At 46.8% G+C, this 14,069-nt stretch overlaps 1 protein-coding gene across 29 annotated transcripts in view; it reads left to right on the top strand.

Annotated features, from left to right (window-relative positions):
- Positions 1-14,069, top strand: part of ACSL1 (acyl-CoA synthetase long chain family member 1) — a 291,625-nt gene that overhangs the window by 247,558 nt on the left and 29,998 nt on the right. The gene's annotated exons all lie outside the window — the stretch shown is intronic.

Here is a 14,069-nt window from a genome sequence, read left to right as displayed (position 1 = left end):
TGCCGGGTGCGTTTTCCCTGCGTTTCCCCAGACTCCCCACTGAGTGCTGTACTGGTCCAGATCAGTCACCATCAGATATTTGCTTGCAAGGGCACTTTGTAAGCCAAAATGTGCTCAACACACCAACGTGGGTCAACAGGGTAATAGATGGAGGGTAGGGGCCAAAATACAGGACAGAGGGACAAAAGAGGTGGTGTTGGTGGGGTATCTCCCTGTAGTCACATAGAGGTTCATTGCACAAATCCTGTTGAGTTTCTACCCTGTACGAGGCACTGCAGTAGGCCCGGAGTATTCTGTGAGCGGGAAAGGACAGGCATAGAGTCCCTGCTCCCGAAGGGCTTATGTTCCAGCCGAGAAGAGAGTTGTCGAACAAACATTCCAGAAGGAAGGATTCTCATCTGTGGTATACCTCTACTTAGAACACATCGCGCAGCTTTTGAAAGGGGCTCTGAGATTTCACCTAGGAAAAGGTGAGGCTAGGAACTGGGCAGGACACGGGCTAGGAACGTGGCCACAGAATTTCAGGCAGGACGTGAACAAGCCAAGGGCATTCGGGAGGTATCAGACGCTGAGTCGTGGAGCACCATGGTTGTAGAGAACTTGGGCAAACTACAGGCCGCCTTGTTGTCATCACGAAAATGAAACCAGAGCGTGTGTTCCCTAATTAGGGCCGAATGGGTGGGATGGCCCAGCAAACGCTAAAGTCCCCTTTTGAGAAAGATTCTTTCTTAATGCTTCTGCTCTGCCTTCCTTCCCTTCTGAATCTCTTTAGTACAAAACGTGAGGCCTTGAAAAGATGAAGCAGCCAGGTTCTCACTGATGCGGGGACTCTTGGCCTACTCTCTGCGTTGTAGTCTCTCGCTTTCCCCTACCCAAGGCGGAATCGATTTCAGTATTTATAACTTTCAACGCATATGATGTTTCTTCTTCCCCATCCTGTACCACTCCCCAGGCTGATGGCCATGAGCAGGAGAGATGCCCTTTCAAAGGGAGCCTTGGCCCGATGAGGACCTTTTTTTTTTTTTTTAAGATTTTATTTATTTATTTGACAGAGATAGAGACAGCCAGCGAGAGAGGGAACACAAGCAGGGGGAGTGGGAGAAGAAGAAGCAGGCTCATAGTGGAGGAGCCTGACGTGGGGCTCGATCGCGTAACGCCGGGATCACGCCCTGAGCCGAAGGCAGACGCTTAACCGCTGTGCCACCCAGGCGCCCACCGATGAGTACCTTTTTGTTATTTATAGGGTTTTAGTTCTTTGCTTTCCTTTAGACAATTGCTTGGATTCATTAATTTGAAACTTTTAAAATATATGGAAGATATGTCAGTCTAATTCGTGCCAAAATGTAAAAATAGAATGACTGAATTATTGCCAAGGAAAGTTGGTTTTATACCTTATTTAGAAGGTAAATGTGACTTAATAATTTTTTACTTCAGCTCATCACAAACCAAGAAGCAGTAGAATTCAGTTTTTCTAATAGATGTGTGTGAGGTTTTTGACATTCCTTTTCTTCTGGAGGAGGGCCTGGTGTCTCATAGTAGCATTGCTATCACTATGAAAAGAGTACTTGGCAAGTGCAGATTTAAGATATTTATAATTCAGCAGTAACTGTAAATGCCTAATTCGTATTGTATGAGAAATGTGGAGGCACTTACAGTGTGCCTTTTAAGCTCCAGCCTAGCATGAAGTCATTGTGAGACTTAGGAAAAGAAGCATGCATGTCCTGTGTGGAACAGTTTAAGAATTACCGATAAGCAGAAAGAAAATTAAAATCTCTAATTCCACTACCTCGTAGAGAGGCTTCCTGATTTTTCTCTTCACTCGTAGAAGTGGATTTACCTCTGATTCTCAGAACTTGTAGGTCTTAGGAATAGATACAAAATTTGCTTTGCATGTCTAAAAAAGAACTTAAAATATTGAATTTAAGATGAGCTTTGAGTTCTGATGCTCGGTAATTATAGATGCTTTTATATAGCTAGCGTGGTCATACGGCTATGGCAGAAAGAAGCACTTAATTCATTTCCTTACGTATTCACAGAGAGCCTGCATGTCTGGCACAGTCGGAGCAACTGATTGCCAGAATAAAATATTGCTGTTTTGTTCCTACTTTGAAAACAAGTAAGCACCATACACCCTGATCCCCCGCCCCCTTGCCCCCATTTTGCATCCAGATTTTTACCCTCCTCTTCCCATAAACCTTACCTGGATATTAACAGGAGAGGAATCTGCACTTCTTGGTTTTGCTGCATCTCATTACTACCCACACCGGCTGATTCCAAGCTACACCTTCTTAAAGTGGCAGCACAGAGGTTCCTGATAAGTTGGAGCTTCTGACATTTCCTTTTAAAAGTCAGGGTCATAGGGATGCCTGAGTGGCTCAGCTGGTGAAGCGTCTGCCTGCGGCTCAGGTCATAATCTGGGGAGTCCTGGGATCGAGCCCTGCATCGGGCTCCCTGCTCAGCAGGGAGTCAGCTTCTCCCTCTCCCTCTGCCCCTCACCCTGCTCTTGTGCTCTTTCTTTCTCCCTCTCTCACTCTCTCAAAGGAATAAATATAATCTAAAAAAAAAAAAAAAAAAGTCAAGGTGATAAAGAGGATGTTAGCACTCGAGCTGTAGCCCCATGTAGGCAGTGAGGACATAGGCTGTGGAACAGGACAGAGAAGCCAGAGTTTGGAACAGAATCCAACAAGCCTTTCTTTCTTTCTTTTTTTTTTTTAATAATTTTTTATTATGTTATGTTAGTCAGCATATAGTACATCCTTAGTTTTTGATGCAGTGTTCCGTGATTCATTGTTTACGTATATCACCCAGTGCTCCATGCAATACGTGCCCTCCTTACTACCCATCACCAGCCTAGCCCATTCCCCCACCCCCTCCCCTCTGAAGCCCTCAGTTTGTTTCCCAGAGTCCCCAGTCTCTCATGGTTCATTCCCTCCTCTGTTTACCCCCCCCTTCATTCTTCCCTTCCTTCTCCTGCCGATCTTCCTACTTCTTATGTTCCGTAAATGAGTGAAACCATATGATAATTGTGTTTCTCTGCTTGACTTATTTCACTTAGCATAATCTCCTCCAGTCCTGTCCATGTTGCTGCAAATGTTGTGAAATCGTTCTTTCTGGTAGCTGAGTAATATTCCGTTGTATATATGGACCACGTCTTCTTAATCCATTCATCTGTTGAAGGGCATCTCGGCTCCTTCCACGGTTTATCTATTGTGGACAATGCTGCTATGAACATTGGGGTGCCTATGGCCCTTCTCTTCACTACATCTGTATCTTTGGGGTAGATACCCAGTAGTGCAATTGCTGGATCATAGCCAACAAGCCTTTCTTAACTTTCAACCGTGGTTTGATCTGGACCATGTTTAGAGGGCTGTGCCCCCGCGTCTGTGGTGGCAGCTGACACCTGCCTGCAGTAGCAGGACCCGAAGGGCTGCCTTTCCCTGTGTGTCGGGGAGGAATTTCCATCTGCCACAGAATTTTTCTGCTGCTGCCCCATACCTCTGAGCTGTGGAGGGAAGCGAGGTTTTCTGTGTCCGTGTGGCCTATAATCACTTTCACAAGTGACGTGCATGTTTCCTTGCCTCTGCCTGTTGGCCAAGATCCCCGTGTTCTCTGGTGAAGATGACCTTCGCCTCAGTGACTAGAAACCCTTCGGCACCCGTGAGGGCCCGGGCTGTAGTGGTTGCAGCTAAGGGACAGAGGAGAGCGTGATGGTGCTGGAAGGGACCAGGGAGGCCGAGGATGTGGCGGAGGCTGGGCCTGGCTCCTCTGCTTAGACCAGGCCACTTTGGGCAGGTTCCCCTGACTTTCCTGACCTTCAGCTTCCTGGAAAACAGGAGCGACAGTACCTGCCCCCCCTCATGGACGTTAAGAGGACTGCAGAGACATTTGCAGAGTGTCCACTCAGCCCATACTGAGTGTTCAGGAAATGTTCGTTTTCTTTGTAAAGGCCTCCTCTTTTTTTTGTTTTTTAAAGATTTTATTTATTTATTTGACAGAGATAGAGACAGCCAGCGAGAGAGGGAACACAAGCAGGGGGAGTGGGAGAGGAAGAAGCAGGCTCACAGCAGAGGAGCCTGATGTGGGGCTCCATCCCAGGACGCCGGGATCACTCCCTGAGCCGAAGGCAGACGCTTAACCGCTGTGCCACCCTGGCGCCCCAAGGCCTCCTCTTTTAAACATCATGTTTTATATACAAGAAAACAGCTGAATCCAAAGAGGCAAAATTGTATCGTACAGTTAGTGGAATATTGAGAGCTCTGTTACTCTGCTTTCATTACAGTAATTGAAAGTTACATATTATAACTAGGGCTTTTCAGGGGCAGGAGGAGGAGGATAAATAAGGATAATAAGGAAAGTTGGGGTCTGTCTAGATTGTTTTAAAGATTTTATTTATTTATTTGACAGAGAGAGAGAATGCACAAGCAGGGGGAGCGGCAGACAGAGGGAGAGGTAGAAGCAGGCTCCCTGCTCTGGCCCAATGAGGGGCTCGATCCCAGGACCCAGGGATCATGACCTGAGCTGAAGGCAGACGCTTAACTGACTGAGTCACCCAGGTGCCCCTGTCTAGATGAATTTGAAGAGCCAGTGGCTAGACCTTTGAACGCAGGAGCAGCCTCTTCTGAAAATGGGCATTGCACAATGGCAAATGAGTCTGCAGGCAGTGATGGAATGGAAGGAAGAGAAGGAACAGGTAATAGAAGACTGGAGTCTGAGCTTCCGGCAGAGGGTGAGGTTGGGTGTGGGATCAGATACTGTCAAGGATGTCACGGATGGGGTGGGAGTGAGGCCCGGGGCCGGGGGCATGGAGCTGTCTGAACCCGGGCTGCAGGAACACAAGTGTATTTCTGATGAGCTTCTGCCTCCCCTCCTCCTCTGCCCCTGCACCAGGTTGGACATGGATGGGGTCAGAGCAAAACTTGGTGCTGATGGGATCATAGGCCCACCTACCAGAGTTTAAGGGATTCAGGCAACAAACCATTCCAAAGTATAAAAGGGAATCATTGTAATTGCTGAAGGAGGGAGTAGAAAGAATATGAGAATTCCTTTAACTGGTGAGAGATGTCCTATAGGCCTTGAGATGGCTTACTTGTCAAATTAGGATGGAGAGATTTCGGGTAACTACTGTTAGACTGTAATGTATTAAAATGAAAACCCAAGTTATTTGCTTTGCTTTTAAATATTAGAGAAGGGAGTAAATTGTAGGATGCAAAGAGCTTTTTTTTTTTTTTTTTTAAGATTTTATTTATTTATGCGAGCGAGTGCACAAGCCAGAGGGAGAGGGAGAAGCACACTCCCCGCTGAGCAGGGAGCCCGATGCGGGACTCCATCCCTGGACGCAGAGATCATGACCTGAGCTGAAGGCAGATGCTTAACCAACTGAGCCCTCAGGTGCCCCCAAAAAAACTTTTTTATACCAATAAGCCCACAGTCTTTTTGAGACTTCATTTTGAGAATATCACAACTTCGTTTCAAATTTACCTCTGGCAACTAAACCAATTAGTCTATAACAGATTCACTGTTTAAACTTGTTAGTTACAGCTCCTTGGTTCCAGTGTGGGTTCATATCTTTCAAGATGCAGAACCGGTTCTTTGGATATCACTCATCTTGTCTAAGTTGGATGACTTTCACACCAGGTGATCTAATGACATTCAGGCGCATGCTCGCTGGCTGGCTCTTCGGCATGAAAGCTTGAGATTGACCCGTCCACATGGTGGGCTATATATGGTTAGCAGCTTGCTGTAGCGTTTTAGTCTTGTGCTCCAGACGGTCTCATATGGTGGAGGTGACACTCTGGATTTAATCCTCCGTGAGTCACAGAGTAATTATCTGACAGGCATCCATTCAGAAGCACTTGCGCATCGGCCAAGCAATGTGTGCCCCGTCCCGGGGAAGAAGAGGCTGCTGGCCTCATGCAGCTTGCTGGTCGGAGGGCAGTACCGCCAAGGACTCCGTCTGTCCCTGGCAGAGGGCGAGGAGTGTCCTTAAAGCCACTTGTTCTCATGCCCTGAAGCTGGAGCTCTGGTTCACTCTCTGCTAAGAACTCTGAAAGGGGCAAACTAAATGGAATATCTCTGGCCTGTGGAAGCAACACTGAATAGATAGCGTGGTTTTAAGTTTTGACAAAGACTCACATAGGACTTGCACAGACAAACTGCCTGCCTCTGGGGTAATGACATTGGCAATTCAAAGAGTGAAAATGACCCAGAGAAGCTGACTCATAGAAGCAGTGAGGAGAAGGGTGGTTGCCCGGGGCTGGGGGTGGGAGTATAGGGAGAAAAGGGCCTAAACTGTCAGCTGCCAGCTGAGCAAGGTCTGAGGCGCTCACCTGGAACATGGCGACCGTGGTTGAGAACACTGCACTGTACAGTTGAAATTCGCTAAGAGAGTAGGACTGAAGTGTTTTCACTGAAGAAGAAAATGTAAATCTGTGAGGTGATGGAGTGTTAATGACTCCATGGTGAGAATCTTTTCACAGTGTAGACGTACACTCTAGGTACACTCTAGGGGCCTCATGGTTTTATCAATGACACCTCAGTAAAGCTGAAAAAAACAAAAGGCAAAGAATGGCAATGCGCTGGACTTGAATGGCTGGGGCTGGTTCTGAGTGGGGGCACTGTGTCCAGCAGGGAAGGGGCAAACATCGCCATAAGGCAGAGGCGCAGAGAGGGTCCGCATGGGAGCTGCCAGGGCAGAGCAGAAAGAGATGTTTTCTGGGAAAGGCAGGTGCATTTGGATGGTGGAACCATGGCCGCCCACCTGGCGGTCTGTGGCAGAGCACCTGCAAGAGGGGATGTTAGACTCACGAATTTGAAGCCGGTGGGAGGTAGCGGGGAGCATGAAGAGGAAAGGAGGAATATTAGGAACAGTCCAGTTGTTTCTGCAGTCATTTGTAAGTAGAAAACATAAATAAAAACAGAATTCTCATCCCTGGGAAGACTTGGAATGGTTGACTGGAAGTATGGGTGGGACTTTCGGAGAATCTCCTGGCTTCATACCTGTCAATAGTACTTGTGTAAATTCCCATTTGGGGGCATTAACCTTCATTTACTTGCCATTTGCAATTGCAGGTTTCTGGTCAGTACTCGCCCACTGCCCATGCTTCCCTGGTCTGACTGTAAAATAATTGTACGTGTGGTCAAACAAAGATGTACACAATTTGCCTTTTTAATTTTATCCATAGCAGCTTGGCTGCTGTGGTGCTCAGAGCTTTCAAACACGTTTTTCTGAAGCGTTACGGCATCTGAGGGCATTTTCAGCAAGTGGTCCTAGCAGTCGGGGCAGTGGGACTGGATGGAGAGCACGTATTTGGGGGGGTGTTTTTGTTTAGACGTATTATTCTGGGGGTGTGCAAACATCAGCATTTTCCTACTTTGCGGTAACTTTAGCACCTCTCCTAAGACTACAGGCTTCTTCATAACAAAGTATGAAACACCTTGCTAATTACTTTTTCTTAACTAGACTCATATTGTCAGAAACTTAACTGAGCTTCCCTGTGGTTTTAGCTCCTCTACTCACTGAAAGTGACCAGGGTTTTGAATGAGGTGGTGCTGGTCATGGGGCAGCGGTGGGGGGATGAGTGGGCTGCAAAGCGAAGGGCGGGCATGACGGAACTGAAGGCCGTTTCTGATCTCCGTGCCAAGACCAGGCCACAGACGTATTAAGTAGCTGCCTTTAGGAATTCAAAGAAAGAAAGATGATTGTTTTAGAAAAATTTATTTCTGGGTTCCATTTAACCGGGCAGTAAAAGCTTAATACATTCACTGAATAGGAATACGGTAGAGCAGGTCTGACAACGCAGTGTGATTTTGTACAAAGGACGCTGCCTCTCAGAGCTTCATTAAGCAGGGAGTGTGTGTTTTCATAAATGACAGAAGTGTGTGCTGGAATATTTATTTAAATTTAAAAATAGCCTCCTCCCACAGGCAGGGTCAACTCGTGCCAAATGAAAAATGACGAATGTAAACTTTCTGAGGCTCTCGACAAAAATCCCTCCTTCTCACATTCATGTCTAGAAGGCCAGCCGTGGATGAGAGATAGACGCTGGTTCCCTTTAGAATAGTCGGAAGTGGAGCAGAGCGTCTCGCGTATTCTAGACGGCAGGCACGTAGAGATGCCGCGGGCAGTCTCGCGTATTCTAGACGGCAGGCACGTAGAGATGCCGCGGGCAGTCTCGCGTATTCTAGACGGCAGGCACGTAGAGATGCCGCGGGCAGTTTTGTTTTGCTGGAACAACGTGTGTTTGTGGGGATTTGGATTTGGTGCCTCCAGACTTTCTTCCCTCTCACGGAGGTGGGAGGGTGCTATTTTCCCTTCTGTGGTTGGTGAGACTTCCCCTGGTGATGACACTGAAATGTGCTTGGCTGCACAGAACTAGAGTTTCTAAGTACTGTGCCAGCCCCTGCCCCCCACTGAGGCACACATCCTCCTCTTGGGAGAGCGGGGGTTCAGGAAGTAGGAAACTCGAGGGTGAAATGGAAGTCCTTCTGAGGATGAAGGGAAAGTGTTGAGGAACCAAAAAAGCGCGTCGGCCACTGGTCATCTGGGCCTGGCTCTTCGAAGATGGAGACGAGCAGCGTGTGGGTGAGTTTGAACCTGCTTGCGATCCACAGAAACCTCTTACCGTACTGGGTGTCCATGGAGCTGGGTCCAGGACATTTTAGATGTCTTGCCAAAGCCTCCCTCTGGGGCTGTTTTCTCACCTGCAGAGCGGCTGGCATGTAGCAGGCGCTCAGGAAATATTCACTTAGCCTCCATTGTTCCTGCACTCAGATGACAGAACCCACACTGATGGTGACGTGAGGGTTCTGCCCTTTCTTTCCTCTCTGGGCATAAAGGATCTCAGGAAGTCAGCGAGGTCAGTGGTGAGCGTGAGCAGTGAGCCTGAGGGTTCCCCGTTATGCTGGGACATAGACAGTTTATCATATCATGGGGAGTCTAAGTGTGTTTTGGACGTCCTGTCTGTTAGCGTTCAGGAAGTATGTTTGGGAAGGTCACTGACTGACAGGCCTTTAAAGGCCCTGGTTCAATATAGCAAAGATCTAGTGTTGCTGGAAATGAGACTCGATGGCCAGAGAGTCTCTCTAAGAGGTCACTGGATGGAAGAGTGGTTTTTGTGCCCGAAAAGCAGACAGTGGTGGTTCTGGGCAGGGTAAGTTGCATGTAAAAATGTAAGTGCTGGGAAGAGTATTTCACATGGAGGCTATTGGCAACAGGAAAAAAAAAAAAAGCAAAATAAAACAAAAAAACCCAACAACAATCCCCAAAAAGCAACACAAAAAACTATGCCCCCAGGGCTGTGATTCTACCTGCTGCTTTTCCCCCTGGAGATGGATTTAACACTAAAATCCAGCTGCGTTGTCAACAGTTTCCTTTCAAGCTACACAGTTCTCCTTCCCTCTCGTCTCCCTTCCTCTTCCTGCCTCTCCCCCCTTAGCGAGAGTAAACAGTAGTGACACAAGGGGAACTTGAATGTCTTGGCCTGCAGATACCCATTTTCTAGATTGAGATGAATGAGACCAGTTTATAAAGCCTGGGTCTGTCTGTCTGTTTTTTTTTTTTTTTTTAAAGATTTTATTTATTTATTTGACAGAGAGAGACAGCCAGCGAGAGAGGGAACACAAGCAGGAGGAGTGGGAGAGGAAGAAGCAGGCTCATAGCGGAGGAGCCTGATGTGGGGCTCGATCCCATAACACCAGGATCACACCCTGAGCCGAAGGCAGCCGCCCAACCGCTGTGCCACCCAGGTGCCCCCTGGGTCTTTCTATCGCCCAGAAATCCTCAAGGATGTAATTCCCTTTTTGCATTTAAATAGGAGCATGCGCAAAAGGACTCTCACATCAAGAGTCCTTTTTGTCAAATACAGGTTTCCTCTGCTATCCAAAAGTAGCGCGCCCCTGTGAAAGCTTTTGTAAGCCTCAATGGCATAAAGCAAGAGTGTCCCCCACTTTCCAAGAGTTCAAGTTATGCCACTTCCCTTTTACAAAAGACCAACATAAACACAAAACTCCTTTTTGGATAAATGCGAAACTCCTCTCCAGATTTCTTCCAGTTAGTGAGAACAGGTACTGATGTGGGTCTTTTGTAAAAGTCCCGTGTCATAAAATGAACTTTCAGAAAGCGGGAGCAAGGGCCAGTATTGGCAAAGGTTCTGGTCTTGGGAACCACAGATACACAGATGTCCACTGTGGTCTTGCCCTTACTGGTCCCGCGTGGAACTTGAACTTTCATTTCCTAATTCAGCCCACGTGGGGAGACTGACCTCAAGAGGAACCTTAGCTTATACAGATGTTGCAGAATGGACTCAGGACCACTGATGTGACTGTCGTGTGTTTGACTCAGAATTCCAGAAGTATTTTTTTTCATTTAAGTAGGTGTTCCTAGAAATAGTGACATGTACTTGTATGACCCTGTAATGAAATACCCTCCTTTTGAAATGGCTCAAGTTTGTAGCATATATAGACATTTGAACTCAGTTGTGCGAGCTGTGATTCCTGACACTCGGAGTGCAGTCCCTCCCCTTTGTAGGTATAATTAAGGTTGCTAACACCCAGTGTTTACAAATAACATTTTTGTTCAAGAAGAATAGGACATATGCACATCAAAGAGCAACAAATTTCAAAGCACAAATCTTTGCTTAGTGGGCCCCCCCCACCCCCGCTCCCCTTTCACTCAGACTCCTCTCTTGAAATTACAGAGTATATTACAAGTAAGTGACAGCGTGACTTTTTGCCCAGTTTCACCTATGCCTTAAATGGGTGCCTTTTTGGCATAGAGCTCAGTTATTGCTTCATCTTCACACCTTTGCTAAGTATTCTAATTGCTAATTAGAATAATAATAAATATCTTGTCTTCAGGTTACTTTGTCAAGTTGATGGCTGTTAGGGATATAATTAACTTCTTTAGCTTGGATTTGGCTGTTTACCTCCATGTTTCTCAAAGTTTTGAGGATTGTATACCACACAAAAATTAACCTTAATTATAGAATTATTTAACCAAAAGTTTGTTATAAAATTATACTCTAGAGCAGCGATTCTCAAAATAGGAACTGGGAGGTTGAACTACTATCTTGAAAGGGATATGGTCTCCATATATCCAAAGCTAAACTGACTCTCTTCTCAAACCTGGCCCCCATGTCCGGTCTTCTATTTTTGATTAAATGGAACTACTGTTTTTAGATCTCCTTCCTTAGACCCAGTGACTGGCCAGATCCCCTTCATTAACCCTTCCTACTTCTGCTGTCACCCTTCTTCCCATTCTCACTTGCCACTGCCCTCACCCAGGCCCTCATGAGTACATTTTTCTGGAGTCCCTTTCCCCTCCACCCATTCTTCATGTTGCTTACCCGCTTCTTGTAGATTTCTTTTGAAGCATTATTCCGATTTTCAGTACTTCTCTCCAGGCGAGTGGTTCTCACTTCCGCATGCCCCAGAATCCCCTGGAGGGCTTGCTACAGCTGCTGGGTCACTCCCCCAGAGTTTCTGATTCAGTAGATCTGCTGAAGGGCGAGCTGATTTGCTTTCATTAGAAGGCCCTGGTGTTCCCCAGACCTTCCTTTGCGGACCTCGTCTTGAGGACGAGCCTGTGCTCCGAAGATTCCAGGCTACTCCTGTCTGTTCATTCTGACTTCCTGCTTGCTCTTTGCTCAGCCAGTGCTCCGTGGAGCCCCTCTGGGGATGTAAGGATAAGACTCAGGTTCCTTTGGAAAAAGCTCTGTGTCTTATTCACCTGATTCCCCTCTGCCCCTTTGACAGCTGTAGGAGTTCTCAGTGGAATGCTTGGGGAGGGCAGTGATGCTTTTGCAGAGAAACGGCTAAGTGAAGCTACGCATGAACGAATGTCAGGACAAGAGGTGTAGGAGGCCCCATCCTAAGCTGAGGTCCTGAGGACCTGTCTGGGCTACCAGGCTGCCTGTGCCTCCTGGCCAGGCTTGATAGGCAGAGTGCGCTGGGCTGGGCTGGGCTGGGCTGGGGGCCAGGAGGCAGTTACTTGCAGCCGTCCGCTCCTCTCTACCAGGCACACCTCTTTTCTTAGCTTTTTTTTCTTTCCCATTTTCTGTCACTCCATCCCTTGCTCCTTTTTCTCCTACCTTAGCCGTGATGCCCTGGCTCTTTTTGGTGGGTGGCTTCCTGGATTGAAAAGGCTTCCAGTGCTTACTATAAAGCCACAAAATTGCTTCTGAATTTTAATCCGAGTATTTGTTGAAGAAAAGATACAGGCTCAGCAGGACTGGCATCGTAGTTAGGGCATGTTATAGGGTGTCTGAGTAGTATTCTACATACTCCTATTTCATAAGACCAGTTTTGTTCAGCTAAAGATAACCCTGAATGTGGACACATGGTATCCCCATTCTGCAGACAAGCAAACAGACTCAGAGACTAGGAAATAATAATGCATGATTCCACAGAGCAGAGATTTCCCCACCATTGTACACACACAAAGAATAACTTCTTTGCTTTATAAAGGAGTGTGTTATAATTAATAACTCTGTTTGGAATCATGGCTGCAGGTATTAGAAAGTGTGTGCCAATGTAAAGAAGACTGGGATGCTGAGTAGAATATACCACTGGGTGATCCTTATTCCAGAAAACTATTAGTAGCTTTAGATCAAGTGTCAAACACATATTTAGTACATAGTAGATAGTGAAAGAGTTTCTATAAATGGAAAGCATAGAAAAAAGTCTACAAGGAACTCATTGAACTGATAATAAGGGCTAGTCATTTTTTTTTCTTAATACACTTCTGTTACTGCTGCTTTTTTTGAAATATATACATGATAAATTGGTTGGGGGGAGAGCTTGTAGGAGATATGAAGAATCCTTCCTAAATCCTAAAAACAACAACAGCAACAAATAAACAACAACAACAACAAAAAGCAGCAGCAGAAGAAAAAGGATCCATCAAAATCTGTCTGGCAGTCATGACCTTTAAAGGGTCTCCGTGTTGGTTCCTCCCCTGGAATGCATCTGTGTCTCCATCAGCTCTGCCTCTGCTCAGTCTCTGCGGTCTCAGACCCAGCCCTTGGCTCCTTCTTCATGAAGGCTTTCCTGTCTGCTTTCTTCAAACCTCACGCTAGAAACGATCTCTCTCACTTGTGCATGGTCCTTGCTTGTCATACCAGAAGTTCTTGTATCCTCGTCTGGTCTCCCTGAGAGAGTGTTTCCTGACCATTGCAAATGTGAAGACCCCTCTCTGAGATTAAAAAAAAAAAAAAAAAAAGAAGAAGAAGAAAGGAAGGAAGGGAGGAAGAAAAAAGAAATCGTCGGCTCTGACATCATAGTAGTTAAGCTTTTATTTATCAGTTTCTAAAGAATGCCTGGAAGTCTATGGATATCTGGACCCTCGGTATCTCTGTGGCCCCAGAGGGCTGCGCAGCTCACAGGCTGAAAGCTACTACCTCTTACAATGGCCTCTGCTACGAGTTAGGAGTTGTGGGTAGCAGGTGCGCTTTTCTCACCAACCAGCGAAGACCCCGTAGAGAAGGATGCACAGTGGTATCAAGTTGGTGCGCCTCTAAGCGCAGCGAATCAAAGCAGTGTAGACATGTCCCTGCACCCCATACCTTTGTAGCTGGTGATTGTGACCATTAGATGCTGGGTGAGAATCCAAAGTTCCTAACAGGTTACACTGCTGTTGACACAGAGATAAAACAGTGGACGTAATCTCAAAAGGAAAATACATAACATGATGGAAGTTGTGCTGAGTGATGTGTCCTTTCCGTGAGAGCTGGCGCCCCCTCGGTCTCCTGTGCTGTGGTTGGTAGAGGTTTGAGGATGCTCACGGCATGTGTGGTGGTCGCAGGTTTCCAGGCCTCCTGCTCTCTTCAACCTTATCCAGCCAGACCCCTGCTCCGAGGTGGGACCCTCTGACAGCCATTTGGTCTTAGCCTTGATTTTCTGAAGCCTGCACTTGACCCCAGGCGAATGAGTTCTCCTAGCAAATCCTGCACTTCCGTTCACTCAACAAGTACTGAGCAGCTCCCCTTCAGGGGCCTCGTGGAGGGCCTGGTGGGCATGCGTGTTAGCCTTTTTATTTTTAACGTTTTCCTCTAACAGGCTCATGCTTCTTTCTC

The sequence above is a fragment of the Ursus arctos genome, unplaced genomic scaffold (genome assembly GCF_023065955.2).
Source record: "Ursus arctos isolate Adak ecotype North America unplaced genomic scaffold, UrsArc2.0 scaffold_27, whole genome shotgun sequence".
NCBI classification, from domain to species: domain Eukaryota; kingdom Metazoa; phylum Chordata; class Mammalia; order Carnivora; family Ursidae; genus Ursus; species Ursus arctos.
Note: the sequence above shows the minus strand (reverse complement) of the source record. Positions and strands in the feature narration are given on the sequence as shown.